At 42.0% G+C, this 24,222-nt stretch overlaps 1 protein-coding gene across 4 annotated transcripts in view; it reads left to right on the top strand.

Annotated features, from left to right (window-relative positions):
* Positions 1-24,222, top strand: part of LOC311110918 (C-terminal-binding protein 2-like) — a 107,021-nt gene that overhangs the window by 57,659 nt on the left and 25,140 nt on the right. The window lies entirely within an intron of this gene.

The following is a 24,222-nucleotide window of genomic DNA, read 5'->3' as shown; positions in this document are numbered from 1 at the left end:
AAGTGTTTTAGATACTTTTTCGGTGGATTGAGATGAATTGATCTCTTTGCTGCTTTCACATCATTTTAATCTACCTTTTTGCTGTGTGCAGCTCAGCTTGTTGCTAACCTGTGGATGTGTATTTTATTGCCAATGGATAAACATCTCAACTTGATGTTTCATATAAAGGCTACCATATCTTATGTGAATGGCTTTAGTTATATCCATGTTCTGTGTTTATTTGGGGTATGACTGGCTTAATGGCTTAAAATGATAACTTTTAACAATGACAGCCTTTAACCCTCCCCATGCCCTAGTTATCTATAGTCAGCTGTTGTGATCCTAACATGTCAAAGTCTCTGTTGAAAAGCTCTGAGAGTACCTTCCTCTTTCTAAGTGAAGTGTTTTAGACTCTCACGTGTCAACTGTCAGCCATCTTTGCACACTTTACGACTCTTGCTGTCCTCTGTATTGTTTCATGCTAGTATTTGTCACAGGCAATGGTTGTGATTACCAAGGTGGAGTGTGGGAGTGGGGCAAGGACTGGGTGATGTGGTAGGGTGTGAGCTGTCGTCATCTATCTGAGGTAATGCTGCTTTTAAAGCAGAAACATTTACATGTCAGTAGCTGTCTTTGTCCAAACAATTTGAGTGGGCAGTATTTCATGGTCACTGTTAAACGTGGGAGACAGTGGGAGAATTGGAGCCATGAGTTTATGCATGCATATGTGCCTGTGTGCGTGCGTTGTGTGTGTCTGTCTGTCTGTCTGTATGAGTGAGTGAGTTTTTGCTTAGGAGCTGTATTCCCTGCCCTTCATCTCATCCGAAGGCATTTGGAGCTTGTCCACACAGAGCAAGGGCATACTTGTTAAATCTGCCATAATCTACAGGCCTGGTGGGTTGGTGGGTTGGTGGCCAGGTGGGTTGGTGGCCAGGTGGGTTGTGTAATAGTGGTTGCAGCTTGCAGCATCATCCTGCTTATAGTTTTATTTCAGCAAAAATCTCTCTGCAATGTAGAGGAGACCCATAATCGCCATGCACCACCTTTCCCCCCGGCCCCTACTGTAGTAAACATGACGGTCTTGTTGCATCATGGTAATGAGATACGTTGGAGGAGCCTGGAGCAGTAGGTTGGGTGTTGTGTTGCATACACTGTACTTTGATCTGTTCAGGTGCAGCAGTGACCATTGTAGGGAATGAAAAGGAATTATGTGGAAAATGTTCAAATGAACTACATTGTTAAATGTATCTCACTAATAATGTTGGTGAAACAGAAATGTGGAAGATGTGATAAATCACCAGCACAAGCTATGATTTCAACAAGTCTGATTCATCATCAAAGTTGTTCAATTAAAAATGCATATGAAGAGATAGCTGCTGTGAGCAGTGCTTGCTTTATTTCTACCGGTTCGTCCTAGCTGTGCTGCTGAAATCAAAATGAATGTGTAGATCGCCGATCAGCAATTGTGTCTTTTCTCTGAGTGACTGTAATGAGAAGCGAGAGGGTTTAATCCTTTAGATCCTCCTTTTACAACAATGCTAATCCACAGATTCACTCAGTTCTCTCTGGACTAGGCTGGCATCTATGGATTCCCCCAGTGCTAGAGCTGCAGCCATGGGCTCTGACAGCTCCACTACAGATTGAGAACAAATGGATTTATGAAAGCTGTCTAGTCTCAGAAAAAAAATATGGTACTTCTGTTTATGTCAAAAGGACCATTTCTCTTTAGCTATCTTTCTCTGCTGTAAAAATCTGCAGCCATGACACTAGCTCACCCTACTGTCGTTTTTGCACACAAGGGTTTGCTCAAGTTAAACACACTCAGCACAACACATTCATGTGCATGCGGCTGGCATTTGTTGCTTTGGTAATTTCATCTGTTAATGGACGGCCTGCAAAGCCTCTCTGAAAGCATATTCCTTAATTGTGTGTTGCTAGGCAACGGGGGTTTTGGTCGTAATCACAGAAAGATTACCTTCTCGTTTAGGGAGCGGGGGAAAGGTTTCACTGGAGTGGGGACGTTTGCATTTAATGGCACTTTCTTGAAAAAGGGGTGCTTGAGCCAATGCTGTAGCTCAAGCACTAATGCTGTAGCTCAGTTGGTAGAGCGTGGCGCTTGCAACGCCAGGGTTGTGGGTTCGATTCCTGTGGGGGACCAGTATGAAAATGAATGCACTCACTACTGTAAGTCTCTCTGGATAAGAGCGTCTGCTAAATGACTAAAATGTAAATAATTATGAGGTTTTAGTCACCTTGTGAAATATGACCAAGGAGCAGTAATGCCGTGTGCCCTGTATGAGAGTGGGAGATTATATAATTTTGCATTGTAGAAATTGTCAGGTTCAACTCTTATTTTGGTTGCATAGAGTATGTCTGTCTGAGTATGACATTTGACAACCTGATAAAGGGAATATTTCAACCGTTTCAGATATTCCTCTCAACCGTCTTCATAATCCATAATTAGTAAACCTACATAAATATTTAGATGTGATATGCCAATAGGCTCAATCAGTTCATAAGTAACACCCTTGGTGAAGCTATACTTTTCCTCCTAATTAATTATGCCCTTAAATGATTTAGTTGGTCAAAATTGGTGCTATGGGAAGTCCCATTGTGTAAATGTCCATATATGGTCATTCCAGACCTCGCCCATCTTTATCATGCCCATATATGGCTGAGTGGCACCTCCTCTTCTTTAGTTCCTCCCAGGGAGTGCTTCCACTCAGATTCCACACAGCGTGATGCCAGTCCAGGTCAGTATTCGCGTGACAAACTAGACGCTCTTCCCTAGCGTGATGTTTTGTGGTGCCGTTAATTCTCTAGATGGTAGATTATATTTTAGAGTTCAGTATTTAGAGCCACACGCAGTTGTTCCAATGAAGGATTAAGAAGCATTGAGTCAGTGTGCATTAGGCTAGATACTGTATACTGCATGGTGATGGGGGAGGGGCTTTGTGATGGCGTAGTCAGCAAACGGTTAAGGATGGGGTCGCCATGGTGATGAGATGAGGCTGTCAGCAGGGCCCATCCCCTGTCTGAGGGAAGGCTCAGGGTGTAATCTTGGTTGGAGGTCTTTATCATGCCTTTCAGTGAGTCCTCCCTGGAGAGGTTGTGTAATGGGATAAACTTTAGTTCCTATGAGAGACAAGTGCTTTATTTTTTTTATATTGCAGATAGATAGATTGTAACTTCCATCAATGTAATTGTCTGCATCACTTCCAATCCCCCATATGTTTTTTTCTTCTTTTTTTCTCGCATATATATATATATATATACATATATGCACATACACACACATATATATATATACATATATAAATACATATAATTTAAAAATATATATATTTCCCTTTATTGCTTTCCAACCCCACCATCCCTTCCCTAATTGGAGTAAACTAGTGAACAGCAATGCTTAGGCCTCTACTTCATGCTTATACATACTACAGTGGGGAAAAAAAGTATTTAGTCAGCCACCAATTGTGCAAGTTCTCCCACTTAAAAATTTATATAAATACAAATAATAGAATTCCTTATTTACATAAGTATTCAGAGCCTTTGCTATGAGACTCGAAATTGAGCTCAGGTTCATGCTGGTTCCATTAATCATCCTTGAGCTGTTTCTACAACTTGATTTGGAGTCCACCTGTGGTAAATTCAATTGATTGGACATAATTTGGAAAGGCACACACGTGTCTATACAGTGGGGAAAAATAGTATTTAGTCAGCCACCAATTGTGCAAGTTCTCCCACTTAAAAAGATGAGAGAGGCCTGTAATTTTCATCATAGGTACACGTCAACTATGACAGACAAAATGAGATTTTTTTTCTCCAGAAAATCATTGTAGGATTTGTAATGAATTGATTTGCAAATTATGGTGGAAAATAAGTATTTGGTCACCTACAAACAAGCAAGATTTCTGGCTCTCACAGACCTGTAACTTCTTCTTTAAGAGGCTCCTCTGTCCTCCACTCGTTACCTGTATTAATGGCACCTGTTTGAACTTGTTATCAGTATAAAAGACACCTGTCCACAACCTCAAACAGTCACACTCCAAACTCCACTATGGCCAAGACCAAATAGCTGTCAAAGGACACCAGAAACAAAATTGTAGACCTGCACCAGGCTGGGAAGACTGAATCTGCAATAGGTAAGCAGCTTGGTTTGAAGAAATCATCTGTGGGAGCAATTATTAGGAAATGGAAGACATACAAGACCACTGATAATCTCCCTCAATCTGGGGCTCCACGCAAGATCTCACCCCGTGGGGTCAAAATGATCACAAGAACGGTGAGCAAAAATCCCAGAACCACACGGGGGGACCTAGTGAATGACCTGCAGAGAGCTGGGACCAAAGTAACAAAGCCTACCATCAGTAACACACTACGCCGCCAGTGACTCAAATCCTGCAGTGCCAGATGTGTCCCCCTGCTTAAGCCAGTACATGTCCAGGCCCGTCTGAAGTTTGCTAGAGTGCATTTGGATGATCCAGAAGAGGATTGGGAGAATGTCATATGGTCAGATGAAACCAAAATAGAACTTTTTGGTAAAAACTCAACTCGTCGTGTTTGGAGGACAAAGAATGCTGAGTTGCATCCAAAGAACACCATACCTACTGTGAAGCATGGGGGTGGAAACATCATGCTTTGGGGCTGTTTTTCTGCAAAGGGACCAAGACGACTGATCCGTGTAAAGGAAAGAATGAATGGGGCCATGTATCGTGAGATATTGAGTGAAAACCATCAGCAAGGGCATTGAAGATGAAACGTGGCTGGGTCTTTCAGCATGACAATGATCCCAAACACACAGCCCGGGCAACGAAGGAGTGGCTTCGTAAGAAGCATTTCAAGGTCCTGGAGTGGCCTAGCCAGTCTCCAGATCTCAACCCCATAGAAAATCTTTGGAGGGAGTTGAAAGTCCGTGTTGCCCAGCGACAGCCCCAAAACATCACTGCTCTAGAGGAGATCTGCATGGAGGAATGGGCCAAAATACCAGCAACAGTGTGTGAAAACCTTGTGAAGACTTACAGAAAACGTTTGACCTGTGTCATTGCCAACAAAGGGTATATAACAAAGTATTGAGAAACTTTTGTTATTGACCAAATACTTATTTTCCACCATAATTTGCAAATAAATTCATAAAAAATCCTACAATGTGATTTTCTGGAATTTTTTTTCTCATTTTGTCTGTCATAGTTGACGTGTACCTATGATGAAAATTACAGGCCTCTCTCATCTTTTTAAGTGGGAGAACTTGCACAATTGGTGGCTGACTAAATACTTTTTTCCCCCACTGTATATACATTTCAATTATATTTTGTTTGTTTTTACTCCTGAACTTCCTCCGATCATTTTCATGATGTCCATCTGGTATGCTTCTATATGCCATATCTTTCTAACTGTGCTCTTTCGCAAAAGCTCACAATATATAACCTATATACTTATTATGGACACAGCATGTCTTACACTAGTTATCTTGTTGTTATTAGTTGTTGTTATTAGTCCCACCCTTCAGCTCCATTCAACACCTCCCATCTATCTCTTAACACCATCCATATTGGATTTCTATTTGCCATGTTTTTCAACTGTACTGTGATGTTTTACAAAAGTTCTGAACCTTTCTATTCTCATTGTTTCTACAGTTTGTGAATTGAAAATAAACATCTTTGCTAAAAGTATTATTATATTATTGATCGATTGACTATGACTTTTCAGATCACCCAGTAGTGCTATCTGCAGGGTCAGCTCCATGCAAATATTGCAATCCTTCAGCCATTCCTGGACCTGTGTCCAGAAACAAGCTACAAATGGACAGTACCAAAACAAATGATCTAATGATTCTGTCTCTTCACAGCCAAATCTGCAGAGCTGGGAAGATTGTATCCCCCATACAAATAACATTCTATTGGTAGCAAGAATTGTATATAATAATTTAAATTGAGAAATTCTAAGTTTTGAATCCGGCGTCGTTTTGCGTATCAGTTCATAAACACTATGCCATGGAATCGGTACGTCAAAAATCTCTTCCCAACTATTTTGCAATCTATATGGGACGGCTGTCAATCTTTTGGTCCTTAAATTAAACTGGTAAACTTTTTTATTTATCACAATTTTCTTTAACCAATTATGTTCTTTAATGCAAGGCCGACAGACAAGTTCCTTACTTTTTCCTCCTTCCACTTTCCTCTTCCATTTTTGAGGTAATGCTGCTATTATTTGGTTGTAATTTTGGGTAGAGCAGACATTTCCATATGTTTTTGTTAGCTGCATGTGCGACATAACTCCACCATTCCTACCGATAATATCATTTACGAAGATTATACCTTTTTAAACATTTTCTAATTATTATTTTTTTTTTTATCAATTAGTATATTTGAGTTTAACCACAATATTTGTTGCAATATTTGTTCTGTCATTTCTGGAGGATTAAATTGAAATTGCAACCAACTTTCTATGGCTTGTTTTAGAAATAGTGATATTTGGGAGATGATTTCCTTTTCAAATACCTGAAAGTGAGGGGTTGTAATCTGAATAAAGTGAAAAAGTCCCTTCTTGAACATTGGGTGAGACAATCTTATTAGTTTGCTAGAGAACCAGTTCGGATTTAAGTATACTTTTTGTATGACTGAAGATTTTAGTGATAGGTCTAATGCTTTAATATAGAGACAAGTGCTTGACATTGCACCGATTACACGGCCTTGGGTACATGGCGACATGAATAGGTTCTAGAAATTGTGTACGAGTTGTGAATAACGTCAGACAGTCATGTCGAGTTGTGTCTTTTTGGAACCTACAGGTACAGCATTCCTGCAATTCACCTTACTTGTAATGTGAAAGACTTTGGTATCCATTAGGGACATTTGTCGTTCAAACAGTAGAGCTGCTTGCATCCTTGAGATAGACATATATATTATTTAATAAATGAGTGTGTATGAGGAGAAAAAAGGGGTAATTGAAATGTTGAAAGGGTGAAGTTTGATCAGTAGGAAAGTAGAGTACTCCCAAACAGATGTTTTTTTGTAAATTGTCCTCATCACTAATGGTCTACTGATAATAGAAAGACAATCTCTCTATCTACCTACTGTGGCTCTGCCTCGCACTAGGATTACATCTGCCAAGTGCAAACATTCTCACCCCATCTTTCAAATTTTCTGTAAAAATACGGAACAGAAACTCTGTCCATATTCATGTACATGGAGAGAAAAAAGCAACAGAAGAAACAACAGAATGAGAGAAAAATGTCTCTATATTGCTTCTCCATAATCAGCTCAGTACATTCATTCATGACTGTGGTTTTGAGTTGTGCAGATGAAGAAAAAGGAGAGGATGGAGGTATAAAACACGAGAGAGAGAGAGAGAGAGAGAGAGAGAGAGAGAGAGAGAGAGAGAGAGAGAGAGAGAGATAGAGAGAGAGATTAGATGAGCGGAAATTCCCATATGCCATCTGTTAAAGCGACAATCAGCAGTTGAAACTATATGAAAGCGACCTCCCGCCACTGTTTCGGTAAAAAGCTGAGGGATGGGGCTGGAGAAATGTGACCACTCTCAAATTCATAGAAAGGGCTATGGATGCAAGGACTGACCATCCATGATATCAACATGATAGTTTTAACCATGTTTGAGGCTATATAGTGTCTATTTACATGTACTTTGTTTACAAACATTAGAGTATAAAAAGATTATATTTTGGGTTCTGATGGGGCATGACAGTTGAACTAAGGCATTTATAAGTTACATTCTTCAAGAATCAATGGGTACATATCATTAATTTATAAATCCAAGAATTGATGTAGCAACTGCAGATTGCCCCTTTAAGGGGTGATGACAGGAGGAAATGGGAAGGGATGGGAGAATATGGTACACACCCCATGGTTGGGTAATCCCATAGAAATGAATGAAGAGATTATAATCCTTTATATCCTAATTCTACATGCAATGGAAAGGGACATAACCAGACATAGCATTTTACGTTATAATCTGATGGTCAACCTTTTCATTTAACTATTTTGTAATATCCTAATTTATTCCATAACAATTTATAATACATTTTTGACAAAGATGAATTATCGGAATGATACAGTATGGTTTGCGATCTGCGATAGAGTGAGGACGGCTGAGGACAGACGGTGTGCGTAAGAGAGAGAGAGAAGGGGGGATAGATAGAGAGAGAGAATGGGGGAGAGAGGGGGAGCGAGAAAGAGTTGTAGTATGAAAATTAAAGGGGAATGAAATGAAAGAAAGGGAAGCAGAAATTGGAAGCCCTATCTGACCTCATCCCTCCTCCCTGTCTTTCACACTCCCTCTCTTCTACCTCTCTTTTACTCTCTATCTCTCTGCCAAGCAGCAGGTCACATTGAATAATTCATCCAGAGAAAATGAAAACTTCATGGGTATTAAATTACTGAGCAGAAGTGGCTGCGCTAACCTTGTTTTGTCCAGATGAGAATATATGGAAATATAGAAGCTTTGCAGGAGAGAAATTCTCACTATGCTGGCTGGCTGTGTTTTACCAGAGGGAGGCCATCTTGGAAGGGGAATCTCATTGTCTGTGTGGCTGTAGTGTAGTAGCTGTAAGGGAATTGATTAATCCTGCTCTCCACCTCGACACGTGTCCCTACTCTTTCCTATTCTATCTTGTATTTTATGTTGCTTTATAGGTATCTACCTGACAAAAGTAGTTATGCGATCTGATGACAACGTGCCTAGATGTGATAGCTTTGTAAAGTTAAAATGTTTCGCTGTCAAGTCTAATCCAACTTCTAAACCTTATGTGAGGGATTCCGCTGAAACAAACTCACCTGGGATTCAATTCCACACACACACCAGCAGCACATGACTACGTTAGCTCATGCGCTAGGAGTCAGTCACTATCATCAGGTCTCTGGCAAGACAACATCAGCACTGATGAACAAGCTCTGCTACACCTCATTTAGCTATTCCAGCTGTGTGTGTGTAAGTGTGTAAATTGTGTGTTCTGCTGTAACTCCATCCATGGTGTTGTGAGCTGACATCTCCCCAGAGAACTTTCTGCCTACAGCTGGAACAGAACCCAGCTGTGTGTGTGTGTGTGTGTGTGTGTGTGTGTGTGCGTGCGTGCATGTATGTACAGGCTAATGTGCACATAATGTATGTGTGTGTTTTAGACATGTTTCTCTGTAGGCAGTGTACGGGATGGCGGTACAGGGGTGCTTCTCTCGCTCTCTCTCTCTCTTTCTGTCCCTCTCTTTCTGTTGCTCTCTTTCTCTCTCTTTCTGTCTGTCTCTCTCTCTTTCTCTGTCTCTCTTTCTGTTTCTCTCTTTCTGTCTCTCCCTTTCTGTCTCTCTCTCTCCCCTCTCTCTCTCTCTCTCTCTCTCTCTCTCTCTCTCTCTCTCTCTCTCTCTCTCTCTCTTTCTCTGTCTCTCTTTCTCGTTCTCTCTTTCTGTCTCTCTCGTTCTCTCTCTCTCCTCTCTCTCTCTCTTTCTCTGTCTCTCTTTCTCTTTCTCTCTTTCTGTCTCTCTCTCTCTCCTCTCTCTTGCTCTCTTTCTCTCTGTGTCTGTGTGTAACCAGACAGATGGCTTATGTCACATACATAGGAGGAGAGGAGAGAGAAATGGAGAGAGTATAATGAAAAAAGTTCCAGATCTAAGACACCTTCCCCCAGAGACACAACATCTGGAGTCCACCTGCTGCTGTGCCGTCCCCCCCCCCCCCCCCTCTCTCTCTATAGCCCTCACAAAACAGGTGCGTTAACATAAATTAACCAAAGTATGCAGAACGTCTTCTTCTAGGCTGACACATTGGTGGATTTACAACGGGTTTGGTGAATGAAGTAATTTAAATCAAACTATCTTTGTCATTGATATGTTAGGCATAGATGCAATTTCTAACATTAGAGTGACAATCAATGGTTTTCTATTCTCTCCCACTGAAGTGGTGTTTGTGTGTGTTGCTAGAAGGTTGTGTTGTGGTTGTGGAATGATTTCTAATTGAAGGCAGACTTCTTAACAGGATTTAGAAATGCGGGTTAAGTCCTGTAGTAGAGCATTTTGTCTGTGACCCCCCCCCCCCCCAGCCATAAAGTGGCTTAGACTTACTCCTTCAGACTGCTAGCTAGCCCTAGATGTAAACTATCTGTTAGTCCTGTATTGGGGTTTAGAACAGCACTGAGCCTCAATTAGACTCAAATATCTTTTGGATGCCTGTGTGTGTGTGTGTTATCAGGGATTTAGGGGATGACTGGGTGTTCAGCCCCTCTCTGTTGTCCCATGCAGTGTGTACTCTACAGTGTGTATTCTACAGTGTGTACTCTACAGTGTGTATTCTACAGTGTGTACTCTACAGTGTTTATTCTACAGTGTGTATTCTACAGTGTGTACTCTACAGTGTGTGTATTCTGGCAGCGGGAGCTCAGCTCTCTACTCTCCCTCTGACTCTCTGACCTAGTTTTGACTGATTGATATTGGCTGAGAGTTCATTAACCCTTCATTGCTGTTACTACCACCACCAATACTACTGGAGGAGGGGGGTCAGAAAAGGGTTAACACTGTGAGTGTATGTGTGCGTGCGAGTGTGCGTGCATGTGTGTGCGTGTATATGTGTATGTTTGTTTGTGGGTCGTTCCATCAGATTTCAATCACCTTTTGACTGCACCCCTTTTGATTTGAAAGAAACTTTCCATACATACAGTGGGGAGAACAAGTATTTGATACACTGCCGATTTTGCAGGTTTTCCTACTTACAAAGCATGTAGAGGTCTGTAATTTTTATCATAGGTACACTTCAACTGTGAATCCAGAAAAATCACATTGTATGATTCACATTGTATGATTTTTAAGTAATTAATTTGCATTTTATTGCATGACATAAGTATTTGATCACCTACCAACCAGTAAGAATTCCGGCTCTCACAGACCTGTTAGTTTTTCTTTAAGAAGCCCTCCTGTTCTCCACTCATTACCTGTATTAACTGCACCTGTTTGAACTCGTTACCTGTATAAAACACACCTGTCCACACACTCAATCAAACAGACTCCAACCTCTCCACAATGGCCAAGACCAGAGAGCTGTGTAAGGACATCAGGGATAAAATTGTAGACCTGCACAAGGCTGGGATGGGCTACAGGACAATAGGCAAGCAGCTTGGTGAGAAGGCAACAACTGTTGGCGCAATTATTAGAAAAAAAGTTCAAGATGACGGTCAATCACCCTCGGTCTGGGGCTCCATGCAAGATCTCACCTCGTGGGGCATCAATGATCATGAGGAAGGTGAGGGATCAGCCCAGAACTACACGGCAGGACCTGGTCAATGACCTGAAGAGAGCTGGGACCACAGTCTCAAAGAAAACCATTAGTAACACACTACGCCGTCATTGATTAAAATCCTGCAGCGCACGCAAGGTCCCCCTGCTCAAGCCAGCGCATGTCCAGGCCCGTCTGAAGTTTTCCAATTACCATCTGGATGATCCAGAGGAGGAATGGGAGAAGGTCCTGTGGTCTGATGAGACAAAAATAGAGCTTTTTGGTCTAAACTCCACTCGCCGTGTTTGGAGGAAGAAGAAGGATGAGTACACCATCCCAACCGTGAAGTATGGAGGTGGAAACATCATTCTTTGGGGATGCTTTTCTGCAAAGGGGACAGGACGACTGCACCGTATTGAGGGGAGGATGGATGGGGCCATGTATCGCAAGATCTTGGCCAACAACCTCCTTCCCTCAGTAAGAGCATTGAAGATGGGTCGTGGCTGGGTCTTCCAGCATGACAACAACCCGAAACACACAGCCAGGGCAACTAAGGAGTGGCTCCGTAAGAAGCATCTCAAGGTCCTGGAGTGGTCTAGCCAGTCTCCAGACCTGAACCGAATAGAAATCTTTGGAGGGAGCTGAAAGTCTGTATTGCCCAGTGACAGCCCCGAAACCTGAAGGATCTGGAGAAGGTCTGTATGGAGGAGTGGGCCAAAATCCCTGCTGCAGTGTGTGCAAACCTGGTCAAGACCTACAGGAAACGTATGATCTCTGTAATTGCAAACAAAGGTTTCTGTAGCAAATATTAAGTTCTGCTTTTCTGATGTATCAAATACTTATGTCATGCAATAAAATGCAAATTAATTACTTAAAAATCATACAATGTGATTTTTGTTTTAGATTCCGTCTCTCACAGTTGAAGTGTACCTATGATAAAAATTAAAGACCTCTACATGCTTTGTAAGTAGGAAAACCTGCAAAATCGGCAGTGTATCAAATACTTGTTCTCCCCACTGTATTTGCCCATGGTAGAAGTGGTCAGAAAGTGTATTTTTGGGCCTAACTGCCAAAACATTTAGTAGATAGAGGTGTTAGAAGTTTACCCATTTTTCATATCCCACCCTACCATCAGACATCCATGTCTTTATCACTGGAAAAGTTTGATACAATTTGAAAGTTTACAGACAGGGTTGTCAAACAATTGTATAATTTCTAGTTGTTTTTTTTACCTTTAATGTAAATTATCTAAAAACGAGTAAACTTGGGTGGGTGTCATTTTAATCATAGAAATATAATTCATAGAATGGAGAAATCCTTTCAGACCACAGCAATTTAGCGGGTACATCATTGAAATGTAAATTGAATTGACATTTTAACTTCCAATTACTACCAAAAATATGGCCACCGGTCCACCCACCATCGAACGTCAACTTAAATGTGAATGTCTGTTCTAGTATCTATATTTCTATGATTTCAATAGGTTTCCTATGGAAGATTGACCGTATAATTTAAAACAATTTATATTCTCATTAAAGTCAACATTGTCTGATGTGTGGACCTCCAACCATCTATGTGCTACCATTTGAAAGTTGAAATGTCGATTTTATTCCAATTTTAGTACATTTATCAGCCTAAACATGAAACCCACCCTGAATTCAAGAGCATGCTGAATCTCAACTGACAATAGATCTGTCATTCTCATTGAAAGCAAGTCTAAGAAGCTGTAGATCTGTTCTATGTGCGCTATTTCTATACTTCCCATTCTTATGTTTTGTTCTTTCGTCTTTTACTTTCGGTTTTGTACACCAGCTTCAAATAGCTTCAAATACAATATTTTTGGTTATGGAAGAGATATTTCACAGCGGTTTAGATGGTACAATGATTTTCTAAACTATACTTGCTTGTTTTGTCACAAACTGAAATTAGGCAAACTATTAGAATTTTAGCAACCATGAAATTGTGGAGCGTTTTCTGCATAGTGCAATTTTAAGGCTTTAAACCATCATAACTATTATTCCGAAATTAGAACGCTCCACCTGGAAAGAGTTAACCACACTGCTAACCTTATGCCTAACTCTAACCTTAAATTAACTAAAAATATTTTTTTTGTTTTCAAGAATTTCTACGATATAGCCCATTTTCACTTTGTGGCTGTGGTAACTAGTGACAACCTTTTCCAAGCGCGAGTGTCACGCAGTTTACACCCCCCAAAAAATATCAGATTATGTTAATGAAAAATATTTGGGAGTGTATGATTTTTTCAAGCTCTTTGCTGTTTTTCTCTATTCATTGGCAGTCTCTCTCTAGTCATGGTTTTAAAAGTGGTTTTTCAATGGAAGTCGACTTGGACAAAGGAGATTGTCTGTAAAAAAAAAAAAGTATGATATGAGAAGAAAAAAAAATCTCACTAAAATAGCTGTGCCATGAACTTACGCACTGCAACATTCTAAATAATGGGAGCTCTGATACTGCACCTTGCGATTGCACGTGAAGAAATTTTCAAAGTTCTTGAAATTTTCCGCATTGACTGACCTTCATGTCTTAAAGTAATGATGGACAAGCATTTCGCTACACCTGCTATAACATCTGCTAAACACGTGTACACTACCGGTCAAAAGTTTTAGAACACCTACTCATTCAAGGCTTTTTCTTTATTTTTACTATTTTCTACATTGTAGAATAATAGTGAAGACATCAAAACTATGAAATAACACATATGGAATCATGTAGTAATCGAAAAAGTGTAAAACAAATCAAAATATATTTACGATTTTCGATTCTTCAAATAGCCACCCTTTGCCTTGATGACAGCTTTGAACACTCTTGGCATTCTCTCAACCAGCTTCACCTGGAATGCTTTTCCAACAGTCTTGAAGGAGTTCCCACATATGCTGAGCACTTGTTGGATGCTTTTCCTTCACTCTGTGATCCGACTCATCCCAAACCATCTCAATTTGGTTGAGGTCGGGGGATTGTGGAGGCCAGGTCATCTGATGCAGCACTCCATCGCTCTCCTTCTTAGTCAGATAGCCCTTACACAGCCTGGAGGTGTGTTGGGTCATTGTCCTGTTGAAAAACAAATGATAGTCCCACTAAGCCCAAACCAGATGGGATGGTGTACCGCTGCAGAATGCTGTGGTAGCCATGCTGGTTAAGTTTGCCTTGAATTCTAAATAAATCACCGACAGTGTAACAGGCAAAGCACCCCCACACCATAACACCTCCTCCTCCATGCTTTACGGTGGGAAATACACATGCAGAGATAATCCGTTCACCCACACCGCGTCTCACAAAGACAAGCCGATTGGAACCAAAAATCTCAAATTTGGACTCCAGACCAAAGTACACATTTCCACTGGTCTAATGTCCATTGCTCGTGTTTCTTGGCCCAAGCAAGTATCTTCTTCTTATTGGTGTCCTTTAGTAGTGGTTTCTTTGCAGCAATTCGACCATGAAGGCCTGATTCACACAGTCTCCTCTGACCAGTTGATGTTTATTTGGGCTGCAATTTCTGAGGCTGGTAACTCTAATGAACTTATCCTCTGCAGAAGAGGAAACTCTGGTTCTTCCATTCCTTTGGCTGTCCTCATGAGAGCCAGTTCCATCATAGCGCTTGATGGTTTTTGCGACTGCACTTGAAGAAACTTTCAAAGTTCTTGAAATGTTCCATATTGACTGACCTTCATGTCTTAAAGTATCAAATCAAATCAAATTTTATTGGTCACATGCGCCGAATACAACAGGTGCAGACATTACAGTGAAATGCTTACTTACAGCCCTTAACCAACAGTGCATTTATTTTAAAAATAAAACAACAACAAAAAAAAGTGTTGAGAAAAAAAAGAGCAGAAGTAAAATAAAGTGACAGTAGGGAGGCTATATATACAGGGGGGTACCGTTGCAGAGTCAATGTGCGGGGGCACCGGCTAGTTGAGGTAGTTGAGGTAATATGTACATGTGGGTAGAGTTAAAGTGACTATGCATAAATACTTAACAGAGTAGCAGCAGCGTAAAAAGGATGGGGTGGGGGGGCAGTGCAAATAGTCCGGGTAGCCATGATTAGCTGTTCAGGAGTCTTATGGCTTGGGGGTAGAAGCTGTTGGGAAGTCTTTTGGACCTAGACTTGGCACTCCGGTACCGCTTGCCGTGCGGTAGCAGAGAGAACAGTCTATGACTAGGGTGGCTGGAGTCTTTGACAATTTTGAGGGCCTTCCTCTGACACCGCCTGGTATAGAGGTCCTGGATGGCAGGAAGCTTTGCCCCAGTGATGTACTGGGCCGTACGCACTACCCTCTGTAGTGCCTTGCGGTCGGAGGCCAAGCAGTTGCCATACCAGGCGGTGATGCAACCAGTCAGGATGCTCTCGATGGTGCAGCTGTAGAATTTTTTGAGGATCTGAGGACCCATGCCAAATCTTTTTAGTCTCCTGAGGGGGAATAGGCTTTGTCGTGCCCTCTTCACGACTGTCTTGGTGTGTTTGGACCATGATAGTTCGTTGGTGATGTGGACACCAAGGAACTTGAAGCTCTCAACCTGTTCCACTACAGCCCCGTCGATGAGAATGGGGGCGTGCTCAGTCCTCTTTTTTTTCCTGTAGTCCACAATCATCTCCTTTGTCTTGGTCACGTTGAGGGAGAGGTTGTTGTCCTGGCACCACACGGCCAGATCTCTGACCTCCTCCCTATAGGCTGTCTCATCGTTGTCGGTGATCAGGCCTACCACTGTTGTGTCGTCGGCAAACTTAATGATGGTGTTGGAGTCGTGCCTGGCCATGCAGTCATGGGTGAACAGAGAGTACAGGAGGGGACTGAGCACGCACCCCTGAGGGGCCCCCGTGTTGAGGATCAGTGTGGCAGATGTGTTGTTACCTACCCTTACCACCTGGGGGCGGCCCGTCAGGAAGTCCAGGATCCAGTTGCAGAGGGAGGTGTTTAGTCCCAGGATCCTTAGCTTAGTGATGAGCTTAGAGGGCACTATGGTGTTGAATGCTGAGCTGTAGTCAATGAATAGCATTCTCACGTAGGTGTTCCTCTTGTCCAGGTGGGAAAGGGCAGTGTGGAGTGCAATAGAGATTGCATCATCTGTGGATCTGTTGGGGCGGTATGCAAATTGGAGTGGGTCTAGGGTTTCTGGGATAATGCTGTTGATGTGAGCCATGACCAGCCTTTCAAAGCACTTCATGGCTACAGACGTCAGTGCTACGGGTCGGTAGTCATTTAGGCAGGTTATCTTAGAGTCCTTGGGCACGGGGACTATGGTGGTCTGCTTGAAACATGTTGGTATTACAGACTCAGTCAGGGACATGTTGAAAATATCAGTGAAGACACTTGCCAGTTGGTCAGCACATGCTCGGAGTACACGTCCTGGTAATCCGTCTGGCCCTGCGGCCTTGTGAATGTTGACCTGCTTAAAAGTCTTACTCACATCGGCTACGGAGAGCGTGATCACATAGTCATCCGGAACAGCTGGTGCTCTCATGCATGCTTCAGTGTTGCTTGCCTCGAAGCGAGCATAGAAGTGGTTTAGCTCGTCTGGTAGGCTTGTGTCACTGGGCAGCTCGCGGCTGTGCTTCCCTTTGTAGTCTGTAATAGTTTTCAAGCCCTGCCACATCCGACGAGCGTCAGAGCCAGTGTAGTACGATTCAATCTTAGACCTGTATTGACTCTTTGCCTGTTTGATGGTTCGTCGGAGGTCATAGCGGGATTTCTTATAAGCGTCCGGGTTAGAGTCCCGTTCCTTGAAAGCGGCAGCTCTACCCTTTAGCTCAGTGCGGATGTTTCCTGTAATCCATGGCTTCTGGTTGGGGTATGTACGTACGGTCACTGTGGGGACGACATCATCGATGCACTTATTGATGAAGCCAGTGACTAATGTGGTGTACTCCTCAATGCTGTCTAGTGATGGACTGTCGTTTCTCTTTGCTTATTTGAGCTGTTCTTGCCATAATATGGACTTGGTCTTTTACCAAATAGGTCTATCTTCTGTATACCCCCCCCCCCCACCTTGTCACAACACAACTGACTGTTATCTTTAATGTTAATTAATCCCATCCCCGCTCCCCTTTCCCTAGCCCCCCCCGCTCCCCTTTCCCTGGCCCCCAGCCCCCCCTACATGGTTCCCCCCGCCATGCACTATCATTACAGGGTTGCAGCATAACAGTGAGTGCCAGCCTTACATATGGAATCTCTTAAGTATATCTCTTAAGAATCTCTTAAGGATCTCCACCCGGCACAGCCAGAAGAGGACTGGCCACCCCTCAGAGCCTGGTTCCTCTCTAGGTTTCTTCCTAGGTTCCTGCCTTTCTAGGTAGTTTTTCCTAGCCACTGTGTTTCTACATCTGCATTGCTTGCTGTTTGGGGTTTTAGGAAGGTTTTTCTGAATTGCACTTTGTGACATCTGCTGATGTAAAAAGGGCTTTATCAATAAATTTGATTGATTGATAAGCAGCATATTTTTCTTAGGTCTTAAGATATTTGAAAAATAACAAATCTTGTAAAACATAGTATACGTTTGCAGAATTGATGAGTAAGGGTGGGTAATAAAGAAAGAAAAGGAAAACAGTAGGCTAAATACAACAGAAATGCCTAAACAGTCCAATAGGATGGCTGTAGGAGCAATAGCTCTTGATCCAGTATTCTCATTATTATTACCAATAAGGTTTAAATGACCTTAAAACATTTTTAGGTCATTTTTTATAAAGCATTTATGAGCTCTATACTATGTAAAAAAAATAATGTATACATAAAAGAAGAGGGTTGTACAGTAGAAGAAATGCAGTCTATAATCTAGATCTTCACAGTAATTAATTGTGGCCTGTAGGCCAAGTCCTCCCTGGGAAATAAATTCAGTAGCGTAAACAGAGGTGGACAGCCATACATATATATATATATATATATATATATATATATATATATATATATATATATATATATTTTTTTTTTAAAGGAATTGTGCGGTAGCCCATATGGGACTGGCAATCTATCCTAAACAGTAGGACAATAAAAATAGTAGGGGGATAGCTTCCAATTTACATTGCCACATTTAGCCCATATAGGGATGCAATGCGCTGTATCCACACACGCAAGCAGCCCAGTCTGTAAGACACTTCAAAATATTCTCCATTGTTCATTAATTGGTGTGGTGTCATCATTGCCTAAATGTCCTGGACAATAGGCAATGTAATAATTACGAAGTCCAATGTTCAGCAATAATATCCAATTGGGGGGGTGTCCTCATCATTGTTTTATGCAGAGAGCAGCAGCATAGCCATAGGCAGGCTGCGTGATTGGGCATGGATAGCATACCTGAATATTGAGCCTGTCAAATTGGGGTTAGCCTAGATCTGTCGGCTCGTCCCCTTGTGTGTTGGGCATGATGTGCTTCTCAACGAAGTATTCAGCCTCCTTGGCAGTGGACAACGTGTGTGTTTGTATTCTGGAAGGTTAAGATGAGTTTTGCCGGATAGATGAAGCCACATCTCAGGTTTAGCTTGCGTTGCTGGGATCTCATCTAGTTGTAGGTCGCCCTCTGTTTCAGCAGCTCGGCGCTCAGATCTGGGTAGATGCTGATCCCCTTCTCAGCATAGGTCAGAGCTCCTGATTCTGCTGCGAGGCAAACAATTTGCCATTTGACTTCAAAACTGTGGATTCGTACAATCATACACTGGGATCCGTTGCGGTGCAAAATGTTTATCAGCGGCATGGGACCCACCTTGTCCTGCCTGTCCAAACAGTTAATAGAAAAGACAGTTCATAGAAAAGATTGCTCATGAAGGAAGTTAGGTTGCCCGCTTCCACACCAGTTTCAAGTCCTGTGACAGGCACATTGAATTTATGGGAATGATTTTCAAATTATTCTGTTTTATTTTTTAGGAGATTAATTTCCCCTTCTAGCTTAGTGTGCACTGTTTCCAGGTCATGGAGTCGCCCCTCTGTCACATTGTCTCCAAACTTTCCACATTAGTTGAGTAGGTATCCACTTTAGAAGTGAGCAGTGCAATAGATTAATTTACCGGTTTTAATTGCAAGACGAGGGCAGAGGTAATTTCCTCACAAACAATCTCTCTAATAATAGCGGCCAACTCTTTCTGTTGTCGGGTTTTGAGATCAGCAATGTTCCCATAAGTGAATTGTGAACGGACAGATTATACTGCTGGAGCTAAATAGACCTGCTAGTTGTTCCTTGTAATACAGTGTTGACAATTATTTGAAAATAAGTCAGTTAATTCATAGTTAATTTGCAAAAGAAAACCACGAGAAAGCCAAGTGTTTCAATGCATGCCACCGGAACTGGAAGAAAACAACAATTAAGAAATTATACAATAGTTTGACATCCCTGTTTGTAAGGTTTTAAATTATATCAAACTCAGCAAAAAAATGTCATGTCAGTAGTCAAGTTTTCAAGATATTGAACTTTCAAGAAGCAAAGTGTCATGATGATATGGCCGGTGACACTTTGCTTCTTGAAAGTCCAAAACCTTGAAAACTTGACCAAAAGATACAGTGAGGGAAATAAGTATTTGATCCCCTGCTGATTTTGTACGTTTGCCCACTGACAAAGACATGATCAGTCTATAATTTTAATGGTAGGTTTATTTGAACAGTGAGAGACAGAATAACAACAAAAAAATCCAGAAAAACGCATGTCAAAAATGTTATAAATTGATTTGCATTTTAATGAGGGAAATAAGTATTTGACCCCTCTGCAAAACATTACTTAGTACTTGGTGGCAAAACCCTTGTTGGCAATCACAGAGGTCAGACATTTCTTGTAGTTGGCCACCAGGTTTGCACACATCTCAGGAGGGATTTTGTTCCACTCCTCTTTGCAGATCTTCTCCAAGTCATTAAGGTTTTGAGGCTGACGTTTGGCAACTCGAACCTTCAGCTCCCTCCACAGATTTTCTATGGGATTAAGGTCTGGAGACTGGCTAGGCCACTCCAGGACCTTAATGTGCTTCTTCTTGAGCCACTCCTTTCTTGCCTTGGCCGTGTGTTTTGGGGCATTGTCATGCTGGAATACCCATCCACGACCCATTTTCAATGCCCTGGCTGAGGGAAGGATGTTCTCACCCAAGATTTGACGGTACATGACCCTGTCCATCGTCCCTTTGATGCGGTGAAGTTGTCCTGTCCCCTTAGTAGAAAAACACCCCCAAAGCATAATGTTTCCTCCTCCATGTTTGACGGTGGGGATGGTGTTCTTGGGGTCATAGGCAGCATTCCTCCTCCTCCAAACGCGGCGAGTTGAGTTGATGCCAAAGAGCTCGATTTTGGTCTCATCTGACCACAACACTTTCACCCAGTTCTACTCTGAATCATTCAGATGTTCATTGGCAAACTTCAGACGGCCTGTATATGTGCTTTCTTGAGCAGGGGGACCTTGTGGGCGCTGCAGGATTTCAGTCCTTCACGGCGTAGTGTGTTACCAATAGTTTTCTTGGTGACTATGGTCCCAGCTGCCTTGAGATCATTGACAAGATCTTCCCGTGTAGTTCTGGCCTGATTCCTCACCGTTTTCATGATCATTGCAACTCCACGATGTGAGATCTTGCATGGAGCCCCAGGCCGAGGGAGATTGACAGTTATTTTGTGTTTCTTCCATTTGCGAATAATCGCACCAACTGTTGTCACCTTCTCACCAAGCTGCTTGGCGATGGTCTTGTAGCCCATTCCAGCCTTGTGTAGGTCTACAATCTTGTCCCTGACATCCTTGGAGAGCTCTTTGGTCTTGGCCATGGTGGAGAGTTTGGAATCTGATTGATTGATTGCTTCTGTGAACAGGTGTCTTTTATACAGGTAACAAGCTGAGATTAGGAGCACTCCCTTTAAGAGTGTGCTCCTAATCTCAGCTCGTTACCTGTATAAAAGACACCTGGGAGCCAGAAATCTTTCTGATTGAGAGGGGGTCAAATACAGTGGGGAAAAAAAGTATTTAGTCAGCCACCAATTGTGCAAGTTCTCCCACTTAAAAAGATGAGAGAGGCCTGTAATTTTCATAATAGGTACACGTCAACTATGACAGACAAATTGAGAATTTTTTTCTCCAGAAAATCACATTGTAGGATTTTTAATGAATTTATTTGCAAATTATGGTGGAAAATAAGTATTTGGTCACCTACAAACAAGCAAGATTTCTGGCTCTCACAGACCTGTAACTTCTTCTTTAAGAGGCTCCTCTGTCCTCCACTCGTTACCTGTATTAATGGCACCTGTTTGAACTTGTTATCAGTATAAAAGACACCTGTCCACAACCTCAAACAATCACACTCCAAACTCCACTATGGCCAAGACCAAAGAGCTGTCAAAGGACACCAGAAACAAAATTGTAGACCTGCACCAGGCTGGGAAGACTGAATCTGCAATAGGTAAGCAGCTTGATTTGAAGAAATCAACTGTGGGAGCAATTATTAGGAAATGGAAGACATACAAGACCACTGATAATCTCCCTCGATCTGGGGCTCCACGCAAGATCTCACCCCGTGGGGTCAAAATGATCACAAGAACGGTGAGCAAAAATCCCAGAACCACACGGGGGGCCTAGTGAATGACCTGCAGAGAGCTGGGACCAAAGTAACAAAGCCTACCATCAGTAACACACTACGTCGCCAGGGACTCAAATCCTGCAGTGCCAGACGTGTCCCCCTGCTTAAGCCAGTACATGTCCAGGCCCGTCTGAAGTTTGCTAGAGTGCATTTGGATGATCCAGAAGAGGATTGGGAGAATGTCATATGGTCAGATGAAACCAAAATATAACTTTTTGGTAAAAACTCAACTCGTTGTGTTTGGAGGACAAAGAATGCTGAGTTGCATCCAAAGAACACCATACCTACTGTGAAGCATGAGGGTGGAAACATCATGCTTTGGGGCTGTTTTTCTGCAAAGGGACCAGGACGACAGATCTGTGTAAAGGAAAGAATGAATGGGGCCATGTATCGTGAGATTTTGAGTGAAAACCTCCTTCCATCAGCAAGGGCATTGAAGATGAAACGTGGCTGGGTCTTTCAGCATGACAATGATCCCAAACACACCGCCCGGGCAACGAAGGAGTGGCTTCGTAAGAATCATTTCAAGGTCCTGGAGTGGCCTAGCCAGTCTCCAGATCTCAACCCCATAGAAAATCTTTGGAGGGAGTTGAAAGTCCGTGTTGCCCAGCGACAGCCCCAAAACATCACTGCTCTAGAGGAGATCTGCATGGAGGAATGGGCCAAAATACCAGCAACAGTGTGTGAAAACCTTGTGAAGACTTACAGAAAACGTTTGACCTGTGTCATTGCCAACAAAGGGTATATAACAAAGTATTGAGAAACTTTTGTTATTGACCAAATACATATTTTCCACCATAATTTGCAAATAAATTCATAAAAAATCCTACAATGTGATTTTCTGGATATTTTTCTCTCATTTTGTCTGTCATAGTTGACGTGTACCTATGATGAAAACTACAGGCCTATCTCATCTTTTTAAGTGGGAGAACTTGCACAATTGGTGGCTGACTAAATACTTTTTCCCCCCACTGTACTTATTTCCCTCATTAAAATGCAAATCAATTTATAACGTTTTTGACATGCGTTTTTCTGGATTTTTTTGTTGTTATTCTGTCTCTCACTGTTCAAATAAACCTACCATTAAAATTATAGACTGATCATTTCTTTGTCAGTGGGCAAACGTACAAAATCAGCAGGGGATCAAATACTTGTTTCCCTCACTGTAGTTTTGAGTGGAGTTCCCCTTTAAAGCCAGACTAAGTCAGTGGCAAAGATGGAACTATCCAAGCAGAAGATAAGTCTCCTCAAATGTTGATATTTGGTTGCATTGACTACCAAACATAATTCAATATCACTAAATGTCATTACATTTTAAATGAACTCGAGCTTGAAATGCTATGCCTGTAGACCAAATCAGAATGTTTATAAACAAAACCGTTCTGGTAGTTCTGGGTTGCGAGCATCGGAAAGCTGGACTCGAGAACTGAAAGGAAACCATATGCAGACCACTACTGGACTAGCTAGATTATCGAATGAATATATTCTGTTTTCTATAAAATCATCAACACTACTCTTGTCATCAAGCCTCCATTTTTACATTTTAGTCATTTTAGCAGACACTATTATACAGAGCAAATTACAGTAGTGAGTGCATACATACTGGTTCTCCATGGGAATCGAATCCACAGCCCCGGTGTTGCAAGCACCATGCTCTACCAACTGAGCCACATGGGATTACAGTTTGTTGTTGCAAACAAGTGAAGTAAGTGCTATGGATCATACTATTATATATGATCATCTGCCCTGCAGGATCAAAACAAAATGTCTCTGAATTATTGATATGTGGTGATATAATAGGTCAAAATATGTTTTCCAATAGCACGGTTTCTTATTACGTGTGTGTGTTTGTGACTGTGGTGTGTAGCTATCTAGATAGTTTGCTTCGATCATGGAGGAAATGCTAGTTACATGCATTGCAGCTGACCTGCTACCCTAACCAGAGCCATGCATATATGTATTTGTTTTTCTAAATGCATAGCCAGCCAGCTAGCTTCTAATTGCAATGTTGGATAGATAGCTAGCTAACCTGTTCCATATATGAAAATCGCAACAGTTATCTCAATGTATTTTAGCTTATCCAATCTTTACCCACTGGCACTGTGCAGCATGCATGTATGGAAAAATAGTAGCTAGCCCATATGTAGCCCCCAACGACCTAGAGTTAGCTAGCTAGTTAGCTAGCTGAATTCCAGTTATTGTCTTATTTTACATCTTGTTTGAACACCAAATGACCACAAGCTGCCTGCCAGTGAGTGGAAGCTAGCTAACTAGATATCCCTGCCTCAGCCATAGCATTGGCTATCTTGCCAGCACGCATGGGTGAATGCAGCGGTCAGGTAACGTTAGCAAACAAAGACAACCCTCGTTTTCAATTATTAAGCTGGCTTGGTACATCACCACACAAATATTTCCTTAACTGATGCTGATGATGGCTCCATAGCCTGCCATAAGCGAGTTGCTGAGCTGGGCCTACGAGGATA

This window comes from Coregonus lavaretus (genome assembly GCF_964263955.1).
Source record: "Coregonus lavaretus genome assembly, chromosome: 36".
Classification (NCBI taxonomy): domain Eukaryota; kingdom Metazoa; phylum Chordata; class Actinopteri; order Salmoniformes; family Salmonidae; genus Coregonus; species Coregonus lavaretus.
The sequence above is the reverse complement of the archived record's forward strand: the minus strand, read 5'-3'. Positions and strand labels throughout refer to the sequence as shown.